General features: G+C 43.5%; 1 protein-coding gene across 3 annotated transcripts in view; it reads right to left on the bottom strand.

The window, feature by feature from the left end:
• SYT16 (synaptotagmin 16) overlaps positions 1–18,562 on the bottom strand; it is a 106,584-nt gene that overhangs the window by 58,603 nt on the left and 29,419 nt on the right. For 2 of the 3 annotated variants that reach the window (XM_077783917.1, XM_077783918.1), the window contains exon 2: positions 17,472–17,542. The gene's annotated coding sequence lies outside the window, so the exon portion shown is untranslated. The remainder of the gene's footprint in view (positions 1–17,471; positions 17,543–18,562) is intronic. The other variant, XM_077783919.1, reaches the window with a different exon arrangement.

The raw sequence follows: 18,562 nt of genomic DNA, 5'->3' as shown, positions 1-18,562 counted from the left end.
CCACAACTCAGCACACAAGAGGATGTGTGCAGCAAGGACACCAGTGCTAACATTTATTTTATTTCACAAATATCTCAGTGAGCCAAGGAGGCACCAGGGTTTCCCCTTCTCAGGGCACAAGCAAGCCACCAGTATTTTTAAGTATAAATTATTCAACACATGCTCTGAAATGCTACACAAGCCCCAGCTAGAGAAAATCCTCAAAGTGCCCCTTTTCCCCAACAGACCTTTAAGTACCTTGCAAAACCACAGAAGAAAAAGCAGATCTTTGACTAGAGAGGCATCCTGAAGGAAAGCTTGAGGCAAATGATCACCTGCTATATATTTGCTCTAAAGTAACTCAGACTGGCACAACAGCTTTATTGCCCTTCTAATTCTTGTTTCCTGGTCAGATAGAGAGGAACAAGAAAGTAGTAGCTCAGTGACATAGGACTTGGGACAACTCTTCCGGCTTCCCCTATTGCCTGGGGCAAAAATATAAAAGGCACCACCTATCAGAGCTCACCAAAAGTCCAGCATCAACTTCTAGGAGGAAGTTTTCAAAGCCAATTACTAAAAACCAGGGAGAGATTTTGGGAAAACAACAAAAAGGGACTGCACAGACTCTTCTTGCATGGAAAAGACCAACAAGGCCTCATATCCCTCAACCCCCTTCAATATGGACATCAAGTAGCTCTCCTATCCCTCCTAAAGACAGTCTGACCAAATGCAAGGAGGTGACTGGAACTTGTACAGCACAAGGCAACACAGCTCATGTATCCTGTCCCATGGCTTTATGCACAGATTTCCTCTTTTCTCAAGCACAATATTCATGCCAGATACCAGAATTTTGAACCACAACGTCTGTGAGGGAGGGCTGCACCTGAGCACTGCCTCACACGCTGCAGCTGGCTCCAGCTGGAAGCTCAAATTACTCTGGAGAGGGGGCAGGCTGGCAATTTACTTCTCCATCATCAAGAGGAGAACATCCTGCACCTGCCTACAGTCCTGATCATACCTCCCATCTCTCTTCCCAACCCTCAGCTGAAGAGTTTTCTCTGCAGATTTGAAACTCCAAACTAAGGCCGTGCCTGGGAAATGGCTGTAAAACTGATTTGGAGTATAGTTGTGGCTTGTGGTGGCTGTCTGGGCCTGAGAGATGCTGAGGAGGAAAAGCAGCAGAAATGCAGACATCCCTTGTACTGCAGCATTGCTTGAATGTGTCACATTGCTGGAATTTTCACAGGTAAAATGTCCATCCTCACACCAATGGATGACAGACTGTGCCTGAAGTGAGAAAATGTGACATAGTAAGGCATTCAACTCTTGGTTCAAACCCTGGGAGGTGCTGACCACCACATGCTTTGGGACATAAACATTCAGCCAGGATCCTCCCCCATTTACCATTTTTAAGCCAAGAAATGAATGCTATAGACACCTTTGTGCAGTGCCACAATGGGCCCACTCATTCTGCTGCTCTGGTTGAGAGCACAGAACAAGAAATGGTGTTTGTGCTCCTGGCAGGTTGAGGTCACACACTCCTTGCCTACTGCTCAAGAAAAAAACAGAGGTGCAGTGTGAAGGGCCCCGAGGTAGAAAAAAGATCAGAAATGAAGGTGAGGTCAACAGAAGAAATCTGAGAGAGGATATAGGGAGCACAAGGAATTACAATGCTGTTCCTGCTCCAGCCTTTCCTCAAAGCCACATCCACACTACAAGATGACTTCAGGGAGAGTCTGTCCAGAAGAACAAGAGAGAAGTGCTGGCCACAGTGTTACATGCATGGTATCCAAATGGGTCTTGGGCTTGTAGCTGGTTTTATAGCAATCCTACTACCAGACCTGGCCCCTCCTGATGGACCAGGACCAGGAGAATAAACGCAAGAAGCTCCATAGTAGATTCACTTGAAGAACCTGCAAGTAGCAAGACCTTAATCCATTCTGCTGTGCAAGGGTTAAATTCTACATAAAATACTATTCCAGACAATAGTTCTTTAATTTCATTTGATAGCAAACTTCCTGAAAAAGGAATGTTTACTGGTACTTTTTAATTACGAAAAATAAAAGAAACCATAAATTGTCTGTTTTGCTGTCTGTGCTAATTGCATTTCATTATATATTTGGAGTAAGCTATGATTTTCCTGCTGGTTCCCATGACATTTTTCATTATCAGCCACTAATTGTCTAGCATGCACACTGCATTGTGAACCAAGTAGGCTGGTGCGTGGGCAGAAGTTCCAGCGAAAGCTGCAAGGCAGTACAAGTGTACATTATTATTATTACTATTATGATGTATTAGAGAGTTTCCACCTACATATCCTCATCCCTATCAGCCAGTGTCACAGCAAAGCCCAGGAGTCCATCCTTGTGCTTGGCAAGGCTCAGCAAATACTGAAGGGAAGTTATGTGGGATGGAATGATGGCAGCAGCCCCACTGCAAGGACAAGTTCCCTGCTGGGTGCAATGGAAACACCAAGCAGCTTTCTCAGTCACTTCCTCTACTCAGTGCCCAAAGCATGTGGGTATCAGAATCTTGTCACTTTGCCCACCCACAAGCTGAGGCCAAGGTTATCAAGAAAAGCAGTGCCATACGTGGATTCCTTAAGGAACAGGATAACTAATGGGCTCTTTCTAAGACAAGAGGACAGAAGAAAAAGGTAAGGGGTTTTCAGAAGCCATGGCTAACACTGTATCCATCATAGAAATATCTCCAACAAATCCTCATCTGTGCAAACGCAGAAAGTGCCACAAATGGTGAAGCAACTCCTTGCATGCAGCATTTTATAAACCCAGACTGAGGGAAGCTGTAGGTGCCAATTCTTCACACAGCAAACTGCAAGAACATGACCACTGCTTGTCCTTATCAGCCTTGGACAGGTGGCAATTCTATTCATGTGCACCACACACACAATACACAAACACTTCAGAAATAAATGTGTGTTTTCACAGGATTGCAGCCCTCTCCTGATATCTATTTCAAAGGAGACAAAGCCCGACCCTTTCCAACAGCACTGTGAGGGAACAGTTGTATAACTCCCCCTCTTCTCCTCAAGGTGATCCACAAATACATTATCAGAAATGCAATCAGAGCACTTTCGGTGCTGTAGCAGGAGTGAAATTCCCATCCAAAGCAGGAGGACTTGCCCTGCATAGAGGCTGGGTTTCACACACTTTATTTTTATGTGCTGATTTACAGATAGCAAGAATGAGGAGGTTCTCCAGCCTTTTTATATAAGGAATATGAAGAGCAGAAAGGCACTTATGACCTGACTATACCTCTATTTACTTTGACTGCCAATTTTGTCTGATCAAAGGGTGGAGGCCCACTTGTAGCTGCTGCTGATGTATTTTCAGGTCATCTTCAAAGGTTTAATCAGCTCTTATGGCCTCTGACATAGGCATGCAATTTCAGAGGTCTCAAAGACAGTAAATCAACTTCATTTCCCTTTCTTCTACCACCTATAGACCCACCCAAACACCTTGCAGGCTTCAGTGCATTTATTCCCCCCAGCAGGTCTCTGAAGCAGGGAAACACTAACACAACTGCCCCTCAGAACAGGAGCCATGGCACAGGCACAGCTTCCATGGGTGGAAGTTAGATCCAAAGGAGCAATCAAGAAAAGTTACGTCCATCTACACAGGCATTTCAGTGCTTAGAATTACCTCATGTTTCACCCCAAAGCTGAGGCTTCACCTAGAGAGGACATCATGGTGACAGTCACAGGACTCCAGGCATCTCTCCTCAGTCTCACTGGGTCACACAAAAGCCACAGAATTGGCATTTTTTTCCCCCAAACTGGGGAGCTGCATCCTCTGATTCTCTAAGTGATGCAATCCTGTAGAGGTGCTCAAAACCTTCGGGCCACACTGAATTGAAGGCACATCAGGCACAGCAGGAGACACAGAGGCAGTGGTATTTAGCAAGTGCTCTCCCCTCAGGAATGGAAGGCCTGAGATGAATGCTCCCTTAAACCCACATTTTCCTTTTCCCAGTACCATGTCTAAGGTGCAGGACTAGAGGAGGGCAGCCTCCATCCTTCAGGCTCAGCTTGGCTCACTGTCAGCCTCTGTTGAGGCCAGAAGTAGCAGCAGATTTGATTTTTCTCGGCCTACTCATAAAAACCAGACTCAGACTTGAATCCTCAGCGTGCAGTCTGGATTTCACTTAGAACCTGCTGTAGATAAATGACCAAGACACAGCCACTGGGAGGGCAAACCTCAAAGCACCCAGCAGCCAACCTGTGAGAGCCACAGGCCCAGTTTCTAAAGGGCTTTCCCTGAGGCCAAATTTTCCACCTGGCAAAGGCTGCTCTGTGTTTTGCTATGTACGACCCTGTGGCAGCACTCTTTTCCCAGCAGCACAAAACCCATCCTGGCCTTGAGCAGTGCTCTTGATGACATTTCTAACTGAGCACACAGGGTTCTGTGAAACATTCTGCCTTCAACAAAAGGCACTTTTCAACTAGAAAAGATAAAGTATTACTTTTGCTGGATGTGTTTCAAATGAGTGTGGAGCTTTAGTTCAAGTCCTCAGCAAGTACACAGCCTCTGCAAACAATGACACGTGAAGTTCTGCATCCTGAAGAGTCCTGGCTCTCTCCTCATTCCTCCATCTGTAAGCAAACACACCACAAACACAGACTGAAGAAGGGAACAGAAATGTGTCCTGATGGACAGGGAGAGTTCACACTGTCTGGTGGAGGTCACTCGCAAGGGTGATCCAGAGGTTCCATCATCAGTTTTAGTAATAACCATAAAAATGGCTCCAGTTCAGCACAGTATTCAAAATTCTTTGAAGTTAACAGGGCCAAGGAGACTGATAATTTGAGCAGCACAGAACTTGAATTGTCATTCATGAGCTGAAAGCTGATCCCCTCCATGTCAGGGCTGGACAGATTCGATGGGGACGGCACAAGGAACCTCACACCCATCCAGGCCTTGGTCCTCTTGGCCCAAGGTCCCTGCCAGGATTGTTCCCAGGGCTGGGGCCACAGCTGAGGTAATCAAAGTGAAATCTGCAGCCTCACAGCTGTTCATCTCAGTTCTTCTCCAATCAGGGAAAAAAAATTAGAACCAGGTAGAAAATTACTTTCCCAGCCCACAATCTATGGCCTCGCACATAAAAGTTTGTTCTGCCATTTCTTCTCCATCTCAACAATCACTCTAATCTCTGAGCTATACCAAAATTCTCCATTTTGCACTCTGGAACTATTTTCCATTGTAAAACCAGCTATCACACAAAGCAGTGAGTTATCTTGGAGGTTGAAGCTTTCACCTAAGGCATAGAAAAGCAAGAAAATGGCTGTATTGATAATGATAAATACAACTTAAATTAGAGGAAATGAAAGAATCGAGTCCCTAAAAGCCAATCTCCTGCTGCTTAGGGCTCTCATGTTAGAGACCAGAGCTGTACTCAAATGCAAATAAATCAAACAGGACAGAGGTCTCCACTTGCCCCTTCCAGATATCCTTTCACTTTCCAGCCTCTGCAAAAACTACCACAGTATCAAGGGACAGGCTGTTTTTTCTCACAGACTGCTCAGAGGAGAATTCCATCCTGAAAGAGGACACAACCTGGGTCTAAGAAAAAGTTTTTTCAAGGTATTGCACTTCTTAGGAAAATTTATAATTTAGCAGAATTTAATAGTCCAACAAGAGCACCTTTTCTCAGAAGGTTCTCAGCCTGCTCTCCCTGTAGTATGTTTGTCTTTGATCGTGTCCCAGGTTTGTTTTCAGTCACAGTACAACACAGAGATCAGAATCTGATACCTTTTGTCATAGCTGACACCAACACTGCCTCACTGGTAGAAAGGCAAGACTAGGACTGTCAGTCTGCCACCTTTCTTGAACACTGAAGTCACGCTTTTATTTTTTCCCTTTTCTTAAATACAACTTCTTTGTTGCCATGGTATCACTAATGCAGTATTTTGAGACAGGGAAAGAAGATAACTGTGCAGCATCACAGTGACACATCTATCAGCTGTCATCCTCTCAAAAAGGATAAATAAATAAGGATGCCAATGCAGAATTTCTCCACCCTTTAAAATTTTTTCCTCTCACATACAAGTCACTGTCTATAAAGCTCATGCCTTGGTTTTATTATAGAGAAGGTCAGAATTTCTCTCACAGCAAGCAGCGTCTGGAGTTATTTTTCAATTCCTTCTCTTCTCCCTATGCTACATGACACCAGCTGAGGTCCACACTCAAAAGAGAGCGGCACCTGCATGTTCAGAAAATGCCAGCCTGGCTCCCCATGTAAAACCATGCAGTGACTCTTTGCAAATCTTGCTTGTACAGTGATTTCTCCCTGAACTAACAGGGTATCCACTCGTGAGAATAACTCACATTCATCTCAACAGTGAGAGAAACAAAATTGGGCTCTCTGATGGGTGTCTCCTATATAACCACCTTTAGCTCCCTGTGATCATGTTATCCTTGTAGCCTTGGAGTCTTTCCTATCACTGCCAGAATTATTTTAAAACAGAAACCTTTACTAATTTAGCAAATTAAGGCCTGACACTCAGCACAATGGCACTTCCCTCCTTGGCTTGTGAGAATATTGAATCAGGTCCTTTTCAAAATTTCAGAGGTGGCTGTGCCCACCACTGGCACAATTCTGCTGTGTGAGTAAATCCAGGGAACAGTCACAGTGAGAGATGCTCCTGTCCCCAGGCACTCCCTGATTTGGGATCCAGATCCATTAACAGGCAACAGGAGACACAGTGACTTGATGAGATTTTCATCTCCCAGTTGATACAAAAGGAGGAATAATGTAATGAAATGGAAACTTTTATAAGCTGAATTTACCAGGGCTTCTTTAACAGAGAAGGGAGCAGAGAGCAACAAGCAAAGCAGTGACAAAAGGTCAAACTGGAAGGACCTCTGATATGAGTCAAGAATTAAACAGTGATCACAGAGCTCTAGAGAATAAAAATAAGTATTTTACATTTGGAAGAGAGAGAAAATGGGAGGAGAAGGAGGAGAAAGGAGGATCTCAGTTGCTGTTATTTGGAGGGGATAAAGAAGAACAAGTTGTCCCCACTCAGAATTGAAGTGCTCTCACCTCTTCAAAGAGGAATCTAATTGGGACCTTTATATTCTTATTTTTCTCATCCACAAAACCTTGCTCTTAGTTTCACCAATTTGACCCAAAGCACAATGACTCATCACAGCAAAAGGCTGGACAGCAGCTTTGGGTTTTTTTCAAAGACCTAAATAAACCCTACTCCATCAATTGACCAAGGACACGCCACAGTAAACCTCTCACTGAAGGCTGTGCGTTGCCTTGGCAACCTGTCTGATCTCCATTGCTCCAGGGACTGGAAATGTGCTGCCAACAGGAGAATTTAGCTAATCAAACCAAATCTCTTAATATTTAGATGATTTCCCATCTGTGGAGAGTGGGCCACGTGCCAATGGAAAGCAGGGCACCCGCTGAACACCGCTCTGGCTCCTCCTTGACCTGTTATTTGTTGGATCCTTGTAGGCCACTGACATCTCCTGGCAGGTACCAGAGGAGAATAAAGGTGGCAAGGGACCACAGCCTCACACCTGCACTCAGCACAGCCTGGCAGGATGCAGGACCCTCACAATATCCATGCCTCAACCCCTGACCTTGGGAATTAAAATAAAGTTTCCAATATTGGCATTGCACACCCCCTTGGTGCTACTTCTTTGGAGCCTTCTGAAGCTGCTCTGTCCCTATTTCAGCTTCCATCAAATACATCCAGACAGCAGTGGCAAACTGCTGACCAAAAAGAAAAAGGGAGACAAGCATGTGCCTCTCAACCTTCCTTGATCAGGGACTGCTGTCAAACTGCAGCACAGAGCACGTACTTTTTTCTAAAACTTCTAATTGGCAGTGCTAAAAGGGCAGCTTTGGTGGCTAATTTTGTCTTGAAAACATGACCAGCCATTGATTTTTATTTTCTTTTAAAGGAATAGCCAGGTCAATCTTTATAAAGATCCACTAAAGGTTTCTGAGCCCTGCATTTAAGCCCAGCCAAAAATCCAGACAATCAGTCTGGCATTTAGCAAGCCAAGGGGACACAAAAAGAGGCATGAGGAGCAGAGGGGAGAGAGGAGTGTTCTACAGTCCTGCTGCTGCTGCTGAGACAAGAAATTCTGTGTGGTGGTGATGAGAGTCACATCCAAGAACAACCACCAGTTTCCATCTAACAACCACCAGAGCTCCATCACCAAAGATGGCCCTGACTGTGACCTTTCCACACAATTGCCAAAAGAAATCAGGGTGTTTGAGCAGCAGAGGTAGCTTTGGCTTTCAGCTTCTCTTTTCCTTCCTGGATCATTCTTTACAGCATCTCAGAGGAAACTGATCCACAACTCTCCAAACCCAAATGCCACAGATCCTGCAGGGAGGTTCATTCCACACAGGTTATTCGCTGCCAAATTAACTTCTGGTATAGCTACAATTGGCATGAGGGATCCTCAGGTGGTTTTTGAGCTGGTACAGAGGATGTCTGCACAGGAGAAGCTGCCCCACCACAGCTTCCTGGGACCTGGGCTAACCACCAGCCTCAGGCTCTGGCTTTGAGGAACAGGATGGAGGAATTGTTGATATTTAACAGGGAGGCCTGAAGCAGAAGGCTGCTGCTCATAAAGCAGGGTGTGATTTCAAAGAGAGGGAGTGTTGTGGGAAGACTTTTAGGCCTCTGGTATTGATCAAGTGACCTACGCCCGGAGAAAATATGTTCTAACAATAACAAAAACCATTAAACAAATGCTTGTGTGGGGGAAAAAAATGTCAGCAGTTTCTAGAGTCTGTGTATTCAACTGAGTGAAGAGCTGAGCAATTATTGTCAGCTTTTACCCTGGCCCTGGGAATATTTCTCATATTTTGTTCTCCACATAGGTATAAAGCAGTTAACCAGTTACTAGGGCTGCGTGGAGAAAGGAAGGAACTGAAGTCATTGCTCAGCTAACTCAGGGTTCTGTGACAAAGGAGAAGCAATGAAATCCTGCAGGCATAAAGAAGAGGGAAGCAGAGCTCATTTTAAATGGCCAGGAGAACAGCTCATTCCCTATGTGTGCCTTCCCAGTTTATTCTTTCCTACATTACACCTTCTTCTAGTCCACGGGAGCACGCACTCCTCAGCTTTAGTGAACCTGAGTTCAACCAAAAACTGAAAAGCTCAGCCAAACTGAATGAAAGATGAACCCTGACATTTATGCCTGAAATATCTTTCTCTACAGGACATGGAAAATCAAAAGGAGATTTAATAGGGATTTAATAGGGAGCAGGAATGATCTCAGAGAAAACAACTGCTGTAAGTCACCCTCCATAAAATCAACACGCAGGGCAGGACCCCAGCACTTCAAAACTTGGGGAAGGGCTTTCTCCAGATGGAAGTGCCTTTTCCAGATGCAAACAGCCACAAAGTAATTTCAGAGGATTAATTTGCATTAACAGGTTTCAAAGCATCTAAAGAGTTTCTTTCAAGCAAAAGCTGTGATGTCCAATTGTTCTCAGGGATAAATGGGGAGCTGTGCCACTTCAGAGCCAGGAGAAGGGAAGAGGGGAGGCAGATAGAAGCAACTCTTAGCCAGAACAGATGCAATGGAGATGGACTAAAATAGTCTGTGCACTCCAAGGGTTTCTGCAGCACCAACACTCCAGCCCAGCCAATGTGGGCAAACATCAACACACACACACACACTCTGCAAAATCTTGACATAAAGGACCACAAGAATAAAGTGCAGCCTGTTCCTGGGATATTTTCAGATATACTGAGCCAAGCTATGGAATCTATTTACTATTTTATTTGGGATCCCTTCAGCTGTTTTCTCCCACAGCCACCATGCCACATTAATTTCCTTTTTTCTTTGAACCTCTCTCAGTCCCAAACACCTGCAAGCACCCATGGCTTCCCTTGCACAGCAATCAGATGTGCCCTCTGCTTAACAGGAATGCAAATACTTTGCACTTTTGTTACTCATTATGGATCTAGAGTTACAGTATACTACTACCTTAAAATAAAATCTGGAATGACAGCAGGAAACAGAATAATGTCAAAGTAGAAAACAGAAGAAAAGGCTTACTCCTATTTAATTCCTTGCAATTTCCAAGATCTTTGTATTTTAATAAAACCAAAGCAGCATGCAAATCCAAAGTTAGAAGTGAGGGTAGCATAGGATTTTCTTCTCAAACTGTAATTGTCTTGAAAGTAAGAAATGAGGAAAGCTATCTTCTCACTAAGAAATATCCCCAAAGCATTCCAAACACAAGACTTACCTAATCACACTTACATAAAGCAGCAAGATGAGTCTAACCAGAAATGGAATTTCCCAAGGAAGCTTTGAAATGTTTTGTTTATGAGAAAAGTCTTCTTCCTGGGTCAGTCTGCTAAATCCCTAGACTCTGTAGTACTCACATGAGCTGGGCAAAGCTGAAGAGAGGCACAGTCCTGAGTCTGAGAAACAGGAGTGGTGCTGGTGTTCTTGCCCTTTTCTCTGCATGTGTGCTTGTTGATTTAACATCCCAAGGAAGAAGGAACACTGCTGGTTGGTAAACATGTGACAGCCACCAAAGGAATGTGAGCCAGAGAAACGAGATAAAGCAGCCTATGCCACTTCCTAAAGGAGGTATTTTAATATTATTGCCTCTCCTTTCCTACTGCTCTCACCATATGAGTGCTAGGTCTTTAGTCAAACAATTATCTTGCTGAAAATTTGCCTTAAAAAAAAATGTTATTCATGTATCAGGAAATTGGAAATTGTAAGTGATTTTCTCTACTGTACAGAGATATCATTTATTACTTGGCTTAAATTCACTGTCTGGTAATAAGTATTTTGGATCCACTTTGGAAATGTACCTTTCCCATCCTGGATTCCCACAGATTTGCAGTAAAAAGGGTAAATTAAGGATCATTCACCTAAAGCAAAGGGAGCAGCCTGCCCCTTGCACTTGCCATGTTCAGGCAGTCATTACTTCCCTGAACTCTGCTCACCCTGGGGCCAGGCCCTGCTCCATCTCTGGGGGATCCCAGGCTGGAAGGGCAAAGTAGCTCTGTGCTTCCCAATGGGTTTTTACACAGAGGTAAAAGCTGGTTTTAGAGCAAAAAGTGTAAGAACAGCACTGATCCCAGTGCATCCCTTATTAATTTTAATTTTAAGGAAGGCTCTGTGTAAGCCTCATGTACCATGAGGACACATTTATTCTCTCTCTTCACTCCCCACACAACTGTTACTTTGAAGGTGCATTTTGGATGTAGTTTTGAATGCCAGCATGAGAAGAGTAATTTCCCCCTGATATTCAGGGCAAATCCTTCCTCAGTCTCTGTCTGCAAAAGGTCTCTCTGTAGTGAAACTGAAGCTCTTCCCAGCAATTCATTTATTGGTGTAAAAAAAAAAATTGTTTCCAGCTTCTAGAATACCTGATGTTCCTCAAAAACAGCATGGAAAAGCTATAAAATAAAACCACACATCTGAATCCAGGTACTCAAAATACTCAAAGTATGAAAGAGGGTGGAGAACGTGTGTGGGATTCCTTAAAATCAGAGGGATTTGGGCACATTGCAAAAGGCAGGCCTCAGAGACAGCAGGATGGTGATTAGACTAAGCAGTAGCTATAAGATTTGTCAGCAGAAAAATTATACAAAAAGTAGAAGAGTAAGGACAAATAGAACAATGGTCTGTATATTAACACTTGGGTAGAATAACTCCCTAAGCTGCAGAAAAGTATATCTGGTGAGATATTAGGAAGGTCTAAGCTTAATAATGGAGCTCTGTGCATTGTATCTTGAGGCTTACAAGCAAGTAATGTATTCTAAATAAGCAAGCATTGTTTTAACCAAAGGTACATGTATTTATAGTGACTGGATAGAACTACTGTCAATATGCTTTTGCTTTGTGTGACTGGTCAAAAAGTTTATAAAGTAAGTTGTAACATTAAGTTCTTGGTCTGTTGCCTGGATGTGAGCTGCTGGCATCTTCCCATTGTCATAACCATGTAATGAGACTGATGCTAAAAAATAAACAGCTTGAGACACATGCCACAGCAATCCCGTCCCGTTCGTGACTTGTACATAGCCCCCAAACCCACCTTGATAAAGGTGGACAAAAAATGAGGGGAAGGGAGTACACAGATGTGGCTGCTCACAACCAAAAGGGCTTTGGCCTTACAGCTTGCAGCAATTTGTAAACTGGCTCTAATCTGCTCTCAGCAGTAGCTTGCCTTTCTAAGGCAAACTGCACCCTGAGGCAATTTTCTGCAGGTGTTCCTAATGCAGCTCTTCTTCCTCCCCCAAAAAATAAAAAGGTGTTCTGATGATCTTGTTGCTAAAAGCTGTTGCCTAGATCCCCCAAAAGCAGTCCAGACTGGCATCCTCAAAATAAAAGCTACTTAGAAAGAGCTCAAAAGGAGGAAGAAAAGTCCTCATTGGGCCGACCTCAATCCCCTGGATTTACATAAATCTGGCCATGGCAGAATCCCAATGGATCCCAGCTGGAAAGGGAGTCTGGCTCCATGGGCAGAGCCCTGGTGAAGAGCCACATGTGCCTTCCAGCAGGGCTGTCCCCAGACTCACAGCCTGTCCCTGTCCTGGGGTGCCCACATCAGGCATGGCTGAGTGGCTGTGCTGAAGAGCCAGAGCAGGAGGTGGCAGCTGTGGGGTTGTGGCTAAAAATATGTGAGAGTGCAGCAGAGCCACGAGGGAAACACCAAGTCTGGTTATGTCAGACTGTCACTGGAGCCAGCTGAGTGAGCCACTTCATCCATCCATTGCCCTGGAGGATTATCTCATCTGCTAAGCCAAGGGGAAATTTCCCTGCTGATTGAGAATGAAGATGTGCAGAGCCAGGCTGCCTGCCCAGGTGGGCACACAGGCCTTTGGGTGCCTCCTTCCCTGTATTTCCAATGCTGCATGATTCAAAATAAATTTTCAAGTAGAAACTCCAGAAGAGAGGCTGTGAAATAAGCTGCCGAAGAGAAAATAAGGTCTCAAGTTCAATAAGGTTTGCCCAGGTTTGCTGCAACAGAGAAGTTGCTTACTCCAGGCTTCTTCCCAATGATTGTTCTGTTATTCCCTTACTTTTGAACTCTTCCCTTTGCAACTTTCTCTCTATCCCCTAACAGGTTTTCTGTGGAAATGAGATGCTTATCCACTTCCATTCAAATTTCTCCAGAATTCATCAGGACTGTCACATTTATGGAAGGAAAAGGGAGACCATACAAGTCTCCCACTCTGATTCCCATGTACTCAACTGCCTTTCTTCATCTCCCAAGAACATCAAGTTCTTACTCTATTCTTGAAACCTTCCTTTACAAAGTTGCAATGGGGAAAAATGTAATCCAGAAATAACACAACACAATAATGTTAAGAGAATAAACTCTCATCCTTGTCAACTCAACACTGCCCTTTCTATGATTGTTTGTTCCCAGAACTGTTGTGCTAAAAGAGCTGGAGCACAACTGGCAGGAATTCAAACACATTTTCAGATGTAGTCAGTTTTTATTATTCTTTGTCAACCACCAGCTAAACTGTAGATATATTCCCTTTATGTCCTACTAAATGTCAAGCTGATATTTTTAAAACCCAGGAAATGTGTTTCACATAAACCTTTACACCATTATTCCAAAGACCAAGCATCCTTTCACCTGGGAGCCCCTGGAATGTTTGTTCCCCCAGGAACAGGATGTGCTTCTGGCTTGCCCAAGCAGTGAGATCCCTTTCAGGCATCTCCTGCCCTGGGCCTGGATGAGAAATCAACCCTGACATGGCCCAGTTATGCCAAGAAAAAGAGTCTTTATGCTGGTGTGGCTGATTTAATTCCCTCACAGAGCAGCAGCCATGGGATACCTGCCACATACCTGATATTTAGCAGGCACCACTCTCATTGTAGTGCTTTGCAAAACAATTATTGGTGCAGCATTTGCTGGAGGTAACTTGGCTGAACAAAGCATGAATGTGCAGGGAAGGCAGGATGGCAGTAAAACTGCACACAAGCTGCAGCAACTCACACTTCCACTTTGTTCAGTACATTAAGCCTTCTTCAACATTCTCTAGACTTGCATAAACCAAATACATTTCCCAGTGCTTGAACTTAAAGTCCAATTATTCTTCCTTCTCAGCCCCAAGCCTTATTAAAAAAAAAAATATAAGAGTAAAAATCAAAATATAAGAGTAAAAATCAAAGAGTAAAAATATAAGAGTAAAAATCAATGCAACAGAGTCAGGTCTCTGAGTCAGGAGCCCCAAAACTAGAAAAGCTTATGAAATAGAGCTCAGGGCAATGTACTCCTCTTGCCAAGGCATGAATATCTGAGTGAAACCTCTCTGGCACATCTTGCTGAGGTCAGTGTCTCCCAGTACTCCACTCCTCTGGGCCAGCTGAAGGAATGTGCCTGTGCTGGAGAGGTGTGAAGGCAGAAATGTTTGCACAACACATTTCTGCCCAAGTCATATTCACCTGCTGTCTGCTGGCAGGTACAGATGACAAGGCCTGAACTCCAGAAGAGGAGGAAACTCTCTTAGCAGAAGCTGTGTTTCAATTAAACACGTGTATGGACATCACAGCATTTCCTCACTAAAATTTCCATGAAGTAGCACAGACCAAATGCCTGAAACCACACTTGAAAATTAACTGAAATGAGGCCGTGAGCCATTAGCCACAAACAAAAGGGTTAGCTTCACCTAGAGTCCAAAATACCAACAAAATTTATGTGGTCACTGAGCCTGTAGTAGAGAAATCTGACCTGGCTTGCTGAAGTGTTCAAATAAAGAAGCTGTAGGTTATCAAGCAGTAGTTTGATCTAATCATTTCCTTGTGGCTATTCCAGTAGGTGCTGCCTGATATCCAGGCAGTCGCTGTCCCTGTACACTTCACAAATGGGTTTTTGGATCCAATTCTGACTTTCACCCCAGGCTTGGACCTCACAACTCACTTATTCCAATCAAACAGTTTCCCAATAATTTAACAACCTCTGAAGTGGATCTGAGAGGTCCAGTTCACAGGAATTCGCAGAAGTTTCAGAAGAGAGGGTCTCTCTTGCAACCTGTATTTATTCTGCTGGGGGGAAGAGGGAAAGCCTGGAGCAGCACTCAGTTTTGTGGGATGCCCAGGAATTACAACTGAGTAGGCAAATCAACCCCTACAAACAAAGCAAACAGGCCAATTCAAACTCCACATGAGGTAGATTTCCAAAAACATGTCTGTGTACACAAGGGTGATTCAAGTCTACTTAGAGACTTGAAAATCAGTGGCAAGGATTTTGACTTTCTAATTAAAGCTGGGTGATTATTTTTTATACATATAAAAAAAAATCAGCATTAAAAGAGATTGTTGACAGAAATGCAACCAAAACCATTACAGTTGCAAAGGAGATGAAGGAAGGCTGGAATTCCCCAGGAAAGTGGTAGGTTTTGATCAGAAATCAAGAAAGAAATAATCAGTGCTTCACATTGCAGCTAAGTCCACAAACTACTTTGTCAACATCAAACTAAATAGAAACATTGTGGGTTACACAAGACCACCTTACAAGCAAGAGTATGGACAAGAGCAGACCTAAATCTCCAAAAATGCAAGCAAAGTCACAGGCAATGGCTGTATTTAGAGAAGGAACCCAACAGGAACCCAAATACAGAGTCAGCACATGGGATAAAGCAACGTAGCTTGATGGATGTGACAGACAGACATGGAATACAGGCAAAAGCCACCACTCCACCATGGGAAGTGATAGGAGAGGGAGATACCCTCCTAAGAGCTCTCTTGACAGAGATGAGGGAGACAGAACCAAATACCCCAGGAACTGAAAAACAAAAAGAGGAACCAGCAGACAGCAACATGTGAACCGATTTGGAACATTACCAAATCAGAGAAAAATGCCTCCAGAGTGACTTTAGCTAATTAGAACCCTTGCCATGTACAAACACTGCAGCTTAATCTCAGTCACACTGATAAGCAGCAGTATCAGACTGGAGAAAAAGGAACAGCTGCTCACCATACACAATGAAACCATTTGGAGATTCATGAGCAAGCACAGACAAGCAAAAAGGATCTCAAAGTACCAGGACTGTTATTGCAAAACCTTGACACGGCACAGGCACTGTCACCTGCCCATGCTCAGCACTCATGAATGGCAGCCAGGGATCTGCCTGGAGCACACCCTGGGTGTTGGAGTTCTGGGTGCTGAAAATTTTAGACTTTCTGTGCTGACAGACTCTGACTCCTAGAGCACTGCATTTGACCTGAGGCCGTGGAGAAGGCTTCCAAAATTGAATTATAGCACTGGGATAGTGGGTGTGTAGTTGATTAGAAGTGTGTAATATCACAGGGTAGATAACGTAGAGTTTGGGGTTTTAGAATATAGTAATATATATGGAGCAAGATGGAGGTTTTATGGTGGAGGTTGGTCCTTCTTCACCTTCTTCATAGGTTTGGGTGTTCTTTTGTAATTGGACAGAAAAGTCCATATTGCGGACTTCAAGTGATTAGTTATTATGTTAAAACTGAAAATAATTTAGGTGTAATTTCTTAATTGGTTAGTTTAGCCTTAAAAGACCTTGTAACAAGAGATAATTATCCATTTTGTGCCCTTTTAGTGAAAGACTACAGAACTCACTGCTGTGAGACTGTAAGATAGATAAGAAAAAATAAACATCTATCATCTCAAGTGCCTTCAATCCTGATCTCAATAGAGGCAGAAAAGGAAGTGGAAAACTGGCACCTGGGGTGCTGGGGGAAGGAGGATGCTGACCCAGCCCAGCTCCAGCCTGTTCTGAAATAAGACAGGAAGAGGGCAGGGAAATAAATACCTAAACAATGGATTTTAGAAGAATGGTCCTCGAAAACTTTTAGGAATGCTGAGGAGAAACTCAGATGCATTGGGGAATGTTCACACCCCAGAAGACACAGGGAGTTCTCACTTTAGAGAGACCAACTATGCTTCCAGAGCCTTTGCAACAACTCTTATATTGAGCTGGTGCAATATTATTATCTAACAGCATTGGAAAGAAAACAAAACAGTGAAAAGACAGCCACAAGACTAACAGTGCAGAAAAATGTGCAGGAGGGATTCACCACCAGTTGTACAGGTAGTTCAATTCAGAATTTGACTGGAAGGCAAATAAAGGTTGTATTTTCAGTGTTAGCAACATGCTTTAGGTCATTTAAGTGACAGAAAGGACACAAAAGTCATTAAGCAAAGCAGGCTGCTTCAACAAGACAAGCACCGAGGATCATAAACAATAAACACACCAGAGCTGAATGTGTCTGGACTCCAAATACCAAACAATGTGGAAGCAGTGGTAAAAATCAGCAGATGATATCCAGGGTGGTGAGAAATGGAACTAAAAGAAAGTTGGGGTACATTAAGAGACAGCCAAAATTGCCCACAGCAATTTGGTTTATTTAATTGAGTTTATACTGGTAAGCAAGAGGTTTGAACATTTGTTACAAGAAAGGGAAAGGATGTGATCTTCTGGAGCATCAGAAAAATTCAGCATCAACCAAACAAGAAACGTGCAGTTTGCTTACCCCTTTCCTGCAGAAAAATGAATTCAGAATGGGGCTCAGAGGACCATCAGGGAGCTCATAAATAGGCCTGGCTGGAGAAAAAGAAAACAAAATCACTCCCATGTCACTCCTGACAGGATATCAGCAGTGGCTTTGTTGCCCTTGGGAGGACAGTGCCACAGACTCCAACTGCATCCCTGCACTGCCCTTTGGTTCAAAACACCCCAGCACAAAACACATTTACTTGAATGAGTTTGGCTATACAGGAGGAGTAAGTGTTTGCTGATGTTTATTCTGCTTATTTTTATCTTATTTCACAGTGCCTCTTCAATTTAAAGCTCTTAATAGATGTCAGTCAATATCACTGAATGGCTGTTACCTGCTGCATCTTGGCAAATGAGAACCTCAACTCAAAAATCACGTTCTACATTTCAGCAGTATCAAACTTCAGAAGTTATCTAGATCAAAATTAAGTGCTTCAAATACAAATACCTTTAAACACTGAAAAACAAGTTTGAACTCTATTGCTTAGCCAATCAGTTTTCAAGGTATTGAAATCCAGGGAAAGATGACAGATTTCAGCTAAATTTTAATGCTATGGTCAAACTCCTGAGTGTAATTAATTAAAGCAACTACAAAACTTAGTTTTTAAATTACCACTTAAGGTAGCTAACTAAAGGAATTTTTATTATGTTTCAGAGATTATAATAATTGAAGTTTACAGTAAATCCACAGAGTCCAATAGAATTAACTGGCTGTAAATCTCAGAGCCTAAAACTGGTTTGCAAAGTAGGTAAGTGATTCCCAGACTCTCTGCAAGGTGCCAGCCATGGAGAGAGCTGATTAGTCAGCCTTTGATTAATTGCCTGTTACATTAGAGCCAGGGTCAATCTACTCAATTAGGTGAATGTCTGGTGGAGACCAGAGATCTGAATCAAAACCTGCAGCAAAAGCTTTAGCACAAGAGGAGAATGTTCCAGCAGCTTTTCTTCCCTGCAAGGACCTATGTCCCTCAGGCAGCTGGCTCTCCAACCACAGCTGTGGATCATGGAATCCCAGACTGGTCTGGGTTTGAAGGGACATTAAAGGCTATCCCATTCCAGCCCTTTCCA

The sequence above is a fragment of the Lonchura striata genome, chromosome 6, assembly GCF_046129695.1.
Source record: "Lonchura striata isolate bLonStr1 chromosome 6, bLonStr1.mat, whole genome shotgun sequence".
NCBI lineage: Eukaryota > Metazoa > Chordata > Aves > Passeriformes > Estrildidae > Lonchura > Lonchura striata.
The sequence above is the reverse complement of the archived record's forward strand: the minus strand, read 5'-3'. Positions and strand labels throughout refer to the sequence as shown.